We start from the raw sequence: 13,848 nt of genomic DNA, 5'->3' as shown, positions 1-13,848 counted from the left end.
CCGAACTCATCCGAAACCATTCCGGCGTCCAAACATAACCTTCCAATATATCAATCTTCATGTCTCGACCATTTTGAGACTCCTCATCATGTCCGTGATCACATCCGGGACTCCGAACTACCTTCGGTGCATCAAAACACATAAACTCAAAATACCGATTGTCATCGAACGTTAAGCGTGCGGACCCTACGGGTTCGAGAACTATGTAGACATGACCGGGACTGATCAATAACCAATAGCGGAACCTAGATGCTCATATTGGTTCCTACATATTCTACAAAGATTTTATTGGTCAAACCACATAACAACATGCGTTGTTTCCTTTGTCATCGGTATGTTACTTGCCCAAGATTCGATCGTCGGTATCATCATACCTAGTTCAATATCGTTACCGGCAAGTCTCTTTACTCGTTCTGTAATGCAACATCCCACAACTAACTCATTAGTCACATAGCTTGCAAGGCTTATAGTGATGTGCATTACCAAGAGGGCCCAAAGATACCTCTCCGACAATCGGAGTGACAAATCCTAATCTTGATCCATGCCAACTCAACAAACACCATCGGAGACACATGTAGAGCATCTTTATAATCACCCAGTTATGTTGTGACGTTTGATAGCACACTAAGTGTTCCTCCGGTGTTCGGGAGTTGCATAATCTCATAGTCATAGCATCATGTATAAGTTATGGAGAAAGCAATAGCAATGAACTAAATGATCATAGTGCTAAGCTAACGAATGGGTCAAGTCAATCACATCATTCTCTAATGATGTGATCATGTTCATCAAATGACAACTCATGTCTACGGTTAGGAAGCTTGACCATCTTTGATTAACGAGCTAGTCAATGTAGAGGCATACTAGTGACACTCTGTTTGTCTATGTATGCACACATGTATTAAGTTTCCGGTTAATACAATTCTAGCATGAATAATAAACATTTATCATGATATAAGGAAATATAAATAACAACTTTATTATTGCCTCTAGGGCATATTTCCTTCAGTCTCCCACTTGCACTAGAGTCAATAATCTAGTTCACATCGTCGGGTGATTTCACACCAATAGTTCACATCTTTATGTGATTAGTTCACATCTTCATGTGACTAATACCCAAAGGGTTTACTAGAGTCAATAATCTAGTTCACATCGCTATGTGATGAACACCCAAAGAGTGATCATGTTTTTCTTGTCGGAGAAGTTTAGTCTATGGGTTTGCAACATTCAGATCCGTATGTATTTTGCAAATTTCTATGTCTACAATACTCTGCACGGAGCTACTCTAGCTAATTGCTCCCACTTTCAATATGTATCTAGATCAAGACTTAGAGTTATCTAGGTCGGTGTCAAAAGCTTGCATCGACGAATCTCTTTATGACGAACTCTTTTATCACCTCCATAATCGAGAAATATTTCCTTAATCTTCTAAAGATAATTTTGACTGCTATCCAGTGATCTACTCCTAGATCACTATTGAACTCCCTTGCCAAAATCATGCTAAGGTATACAATAGGTATGGTACATAGCATAACATACTTTATAGAACCTATGACTGAGGCATAGGGAATGGCTTTTCATTCTCTTTCTATTTTCTGCCGTGGTCGGGTTTTCAGTATTTACTCAACTTCACACCTTGCAACACAGGCAAGAACTCCTTCTTTGACGGTTCCATTTTGAACTACTTCAAAAATTGTCAAGGTATGCACTTATTGAAAAAATTATCAAGTGTCTTGATCTATCTCTATAGATCTTGATGCCCAATATGTAAGCAGCTTCACCGAGGTCTTTCATTGAAAAATTCTTGTTCAAGTATCCTTTTATGCTATCCAGAAATTTAGTATCATTTTTGATCAACAATATGTCATCCACATATAATATCAGAAATGCTACACAGCTCCCACTCACTTTCTTGTAAATACATGCTTCTCCAAAAGTCTGTATAAAACTATATGCTTTGATCAACTCATCAAAGCATATATTCCAACTCTGAGATGCTTGCACTAGTCCATAGATGGATCGCTGGGACTAACCTATTAACCAGAGGCCCAGTGCCAGTTTCAGTTTTTTTGCCTACTTTAGAGTTTCGCAGAAAAGGAATACCAAATGGAATCCAAATGGAATGAAACCTTTGAGATGATCTTTCTTGGACCGAAAGCAAATAAGAAGACTTGGAGTTGAAGTATGGAATGCCACGAGGCGGCCACGAGGCAGGAGGGCGTGCCCAGGGGGTAGGTGCGCCCCCCACCCTCGTGGCCCCCTCGTAGCTCCACCGACGTACTTCTTCCGCCTATATATACTCTTATACCCTAGATCGACCACAAAGAGCCACAAAACCACTTTTCCACCACTGCAACCTTCTATACCCATGAGATCCCATCTTGGGGCCCCTTCCGGCGATCTGCCGGAATCTTTTGCGGTCTGTTTGCCGAGATCCGATGAATTGTGGGTTTATGAACAAGATTATCTATGAATATTATTTGGTTCTTCTCGGAATTCTTATATGCATGATTTGATATCTTTGCAAGTCTCTTCAAATTATCGGTTTAGTTTGGCCTACTAGATTGATCTTTCTTGCAATGGGAGAAGTGCTTAGCTTTGGGTTCAATCTTATGTTGTCCTTTCCCAGTGACAGTAGGGGCAGCAAGACACGTATTGTATTGTTGTCATCGAGGATAAAAAGATGGGGTTTATATCATATTGCTTGATTTTATCCCTCTACATCATGTCATCTTGCTTAATGCATTGCTCTGTTCTTATGAACTTAATACTCTAGATGCATGCTGGATAGCGGTCGATGTGTGGAGTAATAGTAGTAGATGCAGAATCGTTTCGATATACTTGACATGAACGTGATGCCTATATTCATGATCATTGCCTAGATATTCTCATAACTATGCGCTTTTCTATCAATTGCTCGGCAGTAATTTGTTCACCCACCGTAATACATGCCATCTTGAGAGAAGCCACTAGTGAAATAGATGGCCCCCAGGTCTCTTTCTTATTATATTGCATCTCTTTTATTTACATCACATCTCGTTTAATATTTTGAAATCTTTACTTTCCAATCTATACAACAAAAATACCAAAAATATTTACTTTACTATCTTTATCAGATGTCACTTTTGTGAGTGACCGTGAAGGGATTGAAAACCCCTTTAGCGCGTTGGTTGCAAGGTTCTTGATTGTTTGTGGAGGTACTAGGTGACTTGTGTGTTGTCTCCTACTAGATTGATACCTTGGTTCTCAAAAACTGAAGGAAATACTTACGCTAATTTGTTGCATCACCCTTTCCTCTTCAAGGGAAAACCAGCGCATGCTCAAGAGGTAGCGAGAAGGATTTCTGGCGCCGTTGCCCGGGAGATCTACGCCAAGTCAAGACATACGAAGTACCCATTATAAACTCTTCTCCCTCGCATTACATTATTTGCCATTCGCTTCTCGTTTTCCTCTCCCCCACTTCTAAAGTGATTTTTGAAAACCTTTGCCTTTTCTTCGCCCCTTTTCCATTCGTCTCTTTTTGCTTGCTTCTTGTGTGCTTGTGTGTTGATTTGATTATTTGTCACGATGGCTCAAGATAATACCAAATTGTGTGAATTTTCCAATACCAAAAACAACGATTTTGTTAGCACTCCGATTGCTCCTACTACCGATGCTGAATCTTGTGAAATTACTACCGCTTTGTTGAATCTCGTTATGAAAAAACAATTTTCTGGCCTTCCTAGTGAAGATGCCGCTACCCATCTAAACAACTTTGTTGATTTGTGTGATATGCAAAAGAACAAAGATGTGGATAATGACATTGTTAAATTGAAGCTATTTCCGTTTTCACTTAGAGATCGTGCTAAAACTTGGTTCTCTTCTTTGCCTAAAACTAGTATTGATTCATGGAATCAGTGCAAAGATGCTTTTATCTCTAAGTATTTTCCTCCCGCTAAGATCACCTCTCTTAGGAACGATATTATGAATTTTAAGCAACTTGATCATGATCATGTTGCACAAGCTTGGGAGAGGATGAAATTAATGATACATAATTGCCCTACACATGGTTTCAATTTGTGGATGATTATACAAATTTTTTATGCTGGATTGAATTTTGCTTCTAGAAATCTTTTAGATTCGAACGCGGGAGGCACTTTTATAGAAATAACTTTAGGAGAAGCTACTAAACTCCTAGACAATATTATGGTTAATTATTCTCAATGGCACACTGAAAGATCCACTAGTAAAAAAATTCATGTGATTGAAGAGATTAATGTTTTGAGTGGAAAGATGGATGAACTTACAAAATTGTTTGCTAATAAAAGTGTTTATTCTGATCATAATGATATGCCTTTGTCCACTTTGATTGAGAATAATAATGAATCTATGGGTGTGAATTTTGTTGGTAGGAACAATTTTGGTAACAACGTGTATAGAGGAAATTTTAATTCTAGGCCATTTCCTAGTAATTCCTCTAATAATTATGGTAATTCCTACAACAACTTTTATGGAAATTTTAATAAGATGCCCTCTGATTTTGAGATTAGTGTTAAAGAATTTATGAGTTTGCAAAAGAAGTTCAATGCTTTGGTTGAAGAAAAATTACTTGAGATTGATGAGTTGGCTAGGAACGTGGATAGAATTTCTCTTGATGTTGATTCTTTGAAACATAGATCGATTCCACCTAAACATGATATCAATGAGTCTGTCAAAGCCATGAGAATTTACATCGATGAGTGCAAAGAAAGAACCGCTAGTATGTGTGCTAAAAAAGATTGCTTTGTGAAAGTGTGTTCTTCTAGTTTTCATGATAATAATTGAGGGAGTCCTGGATTAGGGGGTCTCCGGACAGCCGGACTATATCCTTTGGCCGGACTGTTGGACTATGAAGATACAAGATTGAAGACTTCGTCTCGTGTCCGGACGGGACTTTCCTTGGTGTGGAAGGCAAGCTTGGCAATACTGATATGTAGATCTCCTCCCTTGTAACCGACTCTGTGTAACCCTAACCCCCTTCGATGTCTATATAAACCGGAGGGTTTAGTCCGTAGGACAACACACAATCATACCATAGGCTAGCTTCTAGGGTTTAGTCTCTACGATCTCGTGGTAGATCAACTCTTGTAATACTCATATCATCAATATCAATCAAGTAGGACGTAGGGTATTACCTCCATCAAGAGGGCCCGAACCTGGGTAAACATCGTGTCCCCTGCCTCCTGTTACCATCCGCCTTAGACGCACAGTTCGGGACCCCCTACCCGAGATCCACCAGTTTTGACACCGACATTGGTGCTTTCATTGAGAGTTCCACTGTGCCGTCAGCATAAGGCTCGATGGCCCCTTCAATCATCCGTAACGATGTGGACCAGGGTGAGGTTTTCCTCCCCTGACAGATCTTCGTATTCGGCGGCTTTGCACTGCGGGCCAATTTGCTTGGCCATCTGGAGCAGATTGAGAGCTACACCCCTGGCCATCAGGTCAGGTTCGGAAAACTTAAACTACATTGCCGGCATCCGCGGAGACTTGATCTTCGATGGATTCGAGCCCATGTCAGGTGTGCCGCACGATCACGACGAGCATGATTTAGCTCTGCCGTCGGATAGTGTTCGGGAGATCACACCTACAACTACTCCGGCCTTCAATCTGGAGCAAACTGCGCCATTCGAGGACGGGGGGATAGACCCCGCCACGGAGGCCGCACTCTTAGTTGCAATGGAGCCGGATACTGACTTCACCCCTTATGAGAGCCGTGTCGCCGAACCACTGGATTCGTCTCTGGCCACGGACTCCGAGCCGCCTGCATCCATGCCTATCGAATCCGACTGGGCGCCGATCATGGAGTTCACCTCCGCGAATATCTTTCAGCACTCTCCTTTCGGCGATTTGCTAAATTCATTAAGGTCTCTCTCCTTGTCAGGAGAACCTTGGCCGAACTATGTCCGGCTAGAATGGGGTGCGGATGACGAAGAAATTCGCTGCCCACCCACCACCCACTTAGTAGCCACTGTCGACGATTTAACCGACATGCTCGACTTCAACTCCGAAGACATCGACGGTATGGACGATGATGCGGGAGATGAATAGGAACCACCGCCCACAGGGCGCTGGACTGCCACCTCATCATATGATATATACATGGTGGACATCCCCAAAGAAGGCAATGGCGATGAGACAGCGGAGGACGACCCCTCCAAGAAGCAACCCAAGCTCCAACGTCAGCGGCGCCGCTCTAAGTCCCACCACAGCAAAAGTAGTGATACCGGCACAAGAGACAATAACACTCCGGATAGTGCCGAAGACAACCACAATCCCCTCCAGGACGATGTAGAGCGGGAGGGTGAACAAGCTAGCCCTCCAGAGCAGGAGCAGATGGAGAATCGGAGGAGGACAATTACATGCCTCTCTCCAAAGACGAGGTGAGCCTCGGCGACGAAGAATTTATCGTGCCTGAGGATCCCGTTGAGAAGGAGCGCTTCAAGCGCCGGCTTATGGCCACAACAAATAGCCTGAAGAAAAAGCAACAACAGCTTCAAGCTGATCAAGACTTGCTAGCAGATAGATGGACCAGAGTCCTTGCGGCCGAGGAATACGAACCCGAGTGCCCCTCCAAGAATTACCCAAAGCGCAGGTTGCTACCTCACCTCGAGGAGGAAGCATTGAAACCTCCATCACCAGCGTACGATGCGGCTGACTGACCACCGCGTGGCCGAGCCAGAGAGGCGTTTCAACCTGAAGTTCAGCCTGCACCCCGCCGCCACCCAATCAAAAATACCAAGGCCTGGGGAAACACATGGGACCTGCGAGACGTATTGGACAGTAGGGCAAAACATGCAAGGTCAATATACGGGTCACGGGGGCGCGCGCCAACACGAGACGATGACCGTCGTGCCGGATACACTAAAAGTAAATCCGGCCGGGCCGAATATAGCAGACAAGACTCATATGAACTACGTCGGGATATAGCCCGGCACAGAGGCACCACACACCCCCTATGCTTCACTGATGAAGTTATGGATCACAAATTCCCGAAGGGTTTTAAACCCGTAAATATTGAATCGTATGATGGTACAACAGATCCCGCTTTATGGATTGAGGATTTCCTCCTTCACATCCACATGGCTCGCGGTGATGATCTACATGCCATCAAGTACCTCCCACTAAAACTCAAAGGACCAACTCGGCATTGGCTGAATAGCTTGCCAGCAGACTCGGTCGGCAGTTGGGAGGATTTGGAAGACCCATCCCTTGACAACTTCCAGGGCACTTATGTGCGATCATCAGATGCTGATGACTTGAGCCATATAACTCAGCAGCCAGGGGAATCGGCTAGGCAATTCGGGACACGATTCCTAACTAAGAAAAACCAAATTGTCGACTATCCGGATGCAGAGGCCTTAGCGGCATTCAAGCATAACATCTGTGACGAGTGGCTTGCCCGGCACCTCGGCCAGAAGAAGCCAAAGTCTATGGCAGCCCTCACGACACTCATGACCCGCTTTTGCGCGAGCGAGGATAGCTGGCTGGCTCACAACAATAACACATCAAGGAATCTGGGTACTCTGGATACCAAAGATGCCAACGGCAGACCATGTCGTAACAGACAAAAGCGCTGCAACAACGGTGATAACACCGATGATACGACAATCAATGCCAGATTCAGAGGCTCTAGATCCGGTCAGCAGAAAAAGCCATTCAAAAGAAGTACTCCGGGCCCGTCCAGTTTGGATCGCATACTAGATCACTCGTGTCGAATCCACGGCACCCCCGATAAGCTAGCCAATCACACCGACAGAGAATGCTGGGTGTTCAAGCAGGCCGGCAAGTTAAATGCCGAAACAAGGACAAGGGGCTGCATAGTGATGACGAGGAGGAGCCCCGGCCGCCGAACACGGGAGGACAGAAGACGTCCCCCCCACAAGTGAAGACAGTGAACATGATATACGCAACCCACATTCCCAAGAGGGAACGGAAGCGTGCACTAAGGGACGTCTATGTGATGGAGCCCGTCACCCCAAAGTTCAACCCATGGTCCGCTTGTCCGATCACCTTTGATCGCAGGGACCACCCCACTAGTATCCGTCATGGCGGATCTGCCGCAATCGTCCTAGACCCCATCATCGACGGATTCCACCTCACTCGAGTCCTTATGGACGGCGGTAGCAGCCTGAACCTTCTCTATCAGGATACAGTGCGCAAAATGGGTGTAGATCCCTCGAGGATCAAACCCACCAAAACCACCTTTAAGGGCGTCATCCCAGGTGTAGAGGCCCATTGCTCGGGCTCAATCACACTGGAAGTGGTATTTGGATCTCCAGACAACTTTCGAAGCGAGGAGTTAATCTTCGATATCGTCCCGTTCTGCAGCGGCTATCACGCACTGCTCGGGCGAATCACATTTGCAAAATTCAATGCGGTACTGCATTACGCATACCTTAAGCTCAAGATGCCAGGACCTAGGGGGGTCATAGCAGTCAATGGAAACACAGAACGCTCGCTCCGCACGGAAGAGCACACTGTGGCCCTCGCAGAAGAAGCACAAAGCAGCCTTTTAAGGCACACCACCAATTCGGCGATACAGCCCCCGGACACCGTCAAGCGAGTCCGGAGTAAACTGCAACAGGATTGCCTTGCATGTTCAGAGCTCGCCTAGCAATTCGGCCCCCGTCCCAGTCCCAGTCAAGCGACGAAATCCGTGCCGCGCGTACATAATTACGCATTGAAAATACCATGGCATAGGCGGGGGCACGATCAGGGCACATCCCACAATGCGGCTTAACCGCCCTAGGGGCTATATACCTTTATCATTTTTTCTCTTTAAGGACCAAACTCTCTGAATGCCGTTTCCGGCAGTACGATTGCAGGACACATTACGGGAAGGAACAACCAAGGAGGCAAGAAGCTAAGATGTACACGGGAACCCCCAGGTGGTCTCTAATAATAACCGATATACCCACTTTCTACTATTCATACGCAGCTTGCCCTTGGATAGGACATGTCAAATAGTCCTATTTTCTGCTTATTGCACTACCTGTATCAGTATGCTTCGACGTATTATTTAAACAACAACGCATAGCATTAGTCTATTATTGCATTATTCATCCCTTTTTTCTTATATGTTCATTTACGAGAACTTGCACCCGTACATTCTAGTACGGTCAGTACGCCAGGGGCTTTCGTTTACCCCATAATACGGTGTGAGAAGTCCGAACACTTTCAACAGTGTGGCACCCTGAACTTATAGCATTATATGCATCAGCTCCGAATCATGTCTTGGGTCAATAGTTGGGTTTGCCCGGCTCCCATGCTTTGGTACCTTACATTCCGCTATATCGGCTAAGGTAGCGCTGGGAGAAGTACTGCGATTGTGTCCCGGTTCTTCCGAACGAGCACCTCAGTAGAGAAAGCCGAAAACTGACTGTCATGATAGGGCGAGAGCTGGTCGCTGTTCGAGAGGCCTCAAGTCCTTAAAGACTTTTTCCGCTTCGGGCGAGGAGTCGGCCTTGCCCGACTTAGGCGTGTATAGTGCCCAAAATTCTGCCTTCCAAATACTAGGGGCTTCGCCAAAATTTAAAACTGTAGACTTCTATAGCTAAGTGAGAGTGATAAAGCCTTATAGTCCGATTGGCTGGTTCGTTGTGCTGAACACCTCCCTCGAAGGACCCAAAACTGGGATAAATAGTGCTCAGGTTTATCCCGAACACCCCAGTACTAGTTACATGGGGGCAGAAGCCGACGACTGGCCAACTCTCAGATTTTATAAACGTCTGCATAGAAGGTAATATTTTAAATTAAAACAGCGTTGCATAGCGAAAATGGACTCGTTTCACATTACAGGATCACATGAGCATGTTTATTCAAAAATTACATCTCTGGCACATTCATCCGCCACAAGGCGGGAACCCTTCAGGACACTGTCATAATACATTTCGGGGCAGCGATGCTCCTTGCCCTCCGGCGGCCCCTCCTTCACCAGCTTCACGACGTCCAACTTCGCCCAGTGCACCTTCACTCGGGAAAAAGCCCTGCATGCACCCTCGATGCAGACGGACCGCTTTATGACTTCAAGCCGAGGGTAGGCATCCACAAGCCGCCTCACCAGACCGAAGTAGCTGCCGGGCAGGGGCTCGCCAGGCCACATCCGGACTATAAGACCTTTCATGGCCTATTCGGCCGCCTTGTGGAGATCAACCAATTGCTTCAGCTGGTCGCTCAAGGGAATTGGGTGTTCGGTCCCAGTATACTGAGACCAGAACAACTTTTCCATTGAGCTCCCCTCCTCAGCTCAGTAAAACTCCGCGGCATCCAGTACACTGCGGGGAAGATCTGCGAACGCTCGTGGAGAGCTCCGAACTCGGGTAAGTAAAAGGAAAGTTTCCTTCACATGCTTGCTTTGCATAATGAATGCCTTACCCGCTGCTATCTTCTTCACCGCATCAATCTCCTGGAGGGCCTTGTGGGCCTCAGCCTTGCCGCTCCGGGCGCTTTCGAGCGCCTTCGCAAGCTCAGACTCTCGCGTCTTAGAGTCAAGCTCCAAGGACTCCTATTTTTCGCGAGAGCCTCGAGCTCTTGCTGCTCCTCGCCTACCCGGGCTTCTTGCTTTTCCCGCTCAATGCGCTCCTTGGCCGCTTTGTCTTCAGCCTCGGACAACGCCTTCTTCAGGGTCGCCACTTCGGTCGTGGCCCCAGGTAAATTCATGATGATCCTATTACTTTACTCCTGAACTTCTTTTTAAATATATAGACAAGGTATTGCTTACCTTTGCTCTCCTCGAGCTGCCTGTTGGTAAGGCCGAGCTCGTTCTCAGACCGCTCCAGGTCCTGCTTCAGTGCAGAGACCTCCACAGTACGTGCAGCAGCGGCCAACAGTGAAGCCTGCACATACACATAGATATATTCTGATTAGACTCCTGAGTCATCATTTGATCCTCTATTCGGCCTTTCTTCGTGAACGGCGAACAGAGCATCAGGGGCTACTGTCTATGCGGTAATATTTCCTTATATTTTGATTGCTTACCTCAAAGCCTGTTAGGAGGCTGGCGCAAGCTTCGGTCAGTCCGTTTTTGGCGGACTGAACTTTCTCGATCACCGCACTCATGATAGTGCGGTGCTCTTCATCGATGGAAGCGCCACGAAGCACTTCCAGCAAGTTGACCGGTGCCTCTGGATGGACTGAGGACACCGGCACGGGCGGCTTGCCCCCTTAACAGGGGATCGCCTGCCGGAGTCTGGAACCACCGAAGGTTCTGGGGCAGTATTCGGCTGGGGGCCGAACTTGGAGCCCATGGTAGTCTTGCTCCCTTTGCACCTAGGGTCCGGAAGGTCGCCTCAAGGCGCCCCCAAGACTACCTCCCCTCGGCTCGATGCCTTTCGGGACAACACCTCGACATTGTTTGTAGGGCAAGGGGTGGAGGCGGTCGGAAGTGAATCACTATTCATATCCGACGAGTCTAATGAACTGTCCGACGAATCTACGCTGAGATGAGCTCGGGACGGACTGCATAATCATATGCGGCGTAATGAGAAATAGTGCAATAAAACATACCATGAATTACTATGGTGTCCGGATACTTACGACTTCGCCAGGGGCTTCTCCCTGGGTAACCATTCGTTGCTGCTGTAGGCGATCGTCGTGGAGCAGTCCGGAAGGAGGGTCCTTCCCTTCTTGGACCCTTCGGCCTCCCCGGTTGGGTAGGCCTTCCTTTTCTTGTCTCCCCCGGCTGGGGGGGGGAGAACTTTCCTCCTCCTCCTCATTTTTGTGGGAGGAGTGCGTGTCGGAGTCATCGGACGATGAGTCTGATATAACCTTGCGCCAAAGACCCTTTCGGGTCCCCGTGGCCTTATTCTTGGTCTTCTTCACCGGCACCTCGTAAGGTGCCGGAGCAAGCATCTCCGTTGGGAGAGCATCTGCAGGATCTTCAGGCAGGGGTGCTAGGAAATCGAGCTACTCCGCTGTCTTTATCCAATCCTGTTAATGACATGGAAGCTTAGATCCCGCACATGATTTAACTGGGGTAAATAAATACCCTGTGAGATATAAAAACTTACCGGAACGGCATGGCGCTTTGCGCTGAGTCTGCAGTCCTCAGTGAGGGAAGGAGGTACCTCGGAGCCCTTGAACAGCACCCTCCAGACGTCCTTGTGCGTCGTGTCGTAGAGCTCTCACAGCGTCTGGAGCTTGGCCGGGTCGAACTCCCACAAATTGAATGCCCGTCATTGACACGGGAGAATCCGGCGGAAGAGCATGACCTGGACCATGTTAACGAGCTTGGTTTTCTTGCTCATCATGTTCCTGATGCATGTATGGAGTCCGGTCAGCTCTACCGAGGAACCCCAGGACAAGCCCTTCTCTTATCAGGAAGTGAGCCGTGTGGGGATTCCGGATCGAAATTTGGGGGCCGCCAACCAGTTGGTGTCGTGCGGCTCGGTGATGTAGAACCACCCCGATTGCCACCCCTTTATGGTCTCCACATAGGAGCCTTTGAGCCAGGTGACGTTAGGCATTTTGCCCACCATGGCGCCTCTGCACTTTGCTTGCTGGCGAACTCTAACACCCTCGATGCGGCGAACCTCATTGAAAGCAATGTCGCAAGTAAGGTAATCTTCACAACAACCAATGTAAATAGATAAAAGGGGTAAAGGATACATAGTTGGCTTACACTCACCACGTCACACAAATACATGAATAACATTACAATCATCCGATACACTCATGGTCCGACTACGGTACCACAATAAAGATCAACCCCAACATGCGACACGGTGCCCGATCGCCCCAACTGGGCAGCACTACTGATCATCTGGAAAAGACACATAGTAACGACGAGAGTCTTCATCGAACTCCCACTTGAGCTCAAGCGCAGCGTCTGGAGCGGTATCATCGGTCCCTGCATCTGGTTTTGGAAGTAATTTGTGAGTCACAGGGACTCAGCAATCTCGCACCCTCGCGATCAAGACTATTTAAGCTTATAGGTAAAGCAACGTAATATGTGGAGCTGCAGCAAGCGACTAGCATATATGGTGGCTAACCTGTTCGCAAAAGATAGCGAGAAGAGAAGGCAAAGCACGAACGAAGAACTATGATCAAGAAGTGATCCTAGAACAACCTACGTCAAGCATTACTCCAACACCGTGTTCACTTCCCGGACTCCGCCGAGAAGAGACCATCATGGTAACACACGCGGTTGATTCATTTTAATTAAGTTAAGTTTCATGTTATCTACAACCGAACATTAGCAAATTCCCATCTGCCCATAACCGCGGGCACGGCTTTCAAAAGTTCAAATCCCTGCAGGGGTGTCCCAACTTAGCCCATCACAAGCTCTCACGGTCAACGAAGGATATTCCTTCTAGCGGGAAGACCCGATCAGGCTCGGAATCCTGGTTACAAGACATCCTCGGCAATGGTAAAACAAGTCCAGCAACACCGCCCGAATGTGCCAACAAATCCCGATAGGAGCCGCACATATCTCGTTCTCAGGGCACACTCAGATGAGACTAGCTATGAGTAAAACCAACCCTCAAGTTTCCCCGAGGTGGCCCCGCAGGCAGCTCAGTCGGACCAACACTAGGAGGAGCATTGGCCCAGGGGGTTTAAATAAAGATGACCCTTGGGCTCCGGAAACCCAAGGGAAAAAGAGGCTAGGTGGAAAATGGTAAAACCAAGGTTGGGCATTGCTGGAGGAGTTTTATTCAAGGCGAACTGTCAAGGGGTTCCCATTATCACCCAACCGCGTAAGGAATGCAAAATCCGGAAAGATAACACCGATATGACGGAAACTAGGGCGGCAAGAGTGGATCAAAACACTAGGCAAAAGGCCGAGCCTTCCACCCTTTACCAAGTATACAGGTGCATTAAGATAACAAGATA

Source organism: Triticum aestivum, chromosome 5A (assembly GCF_018294505.1).
Source record: "Triticum aestivum cultivar Chinese Spring chromosome 5A, IWGSC CS RefSeq v2.1, whole genome shotgun sequence".
Lineage (NCBI taxonomy): Eukaryota > Viridiplantae > Streptophyta > Magnoliopsida > Poales > Poaceae > Triticum > Triticum aestivum.
The sequence above is the reverse complement of the archived record's forward strand: the minus strand, read 5'-3'. Positions refer to the sequence as shown.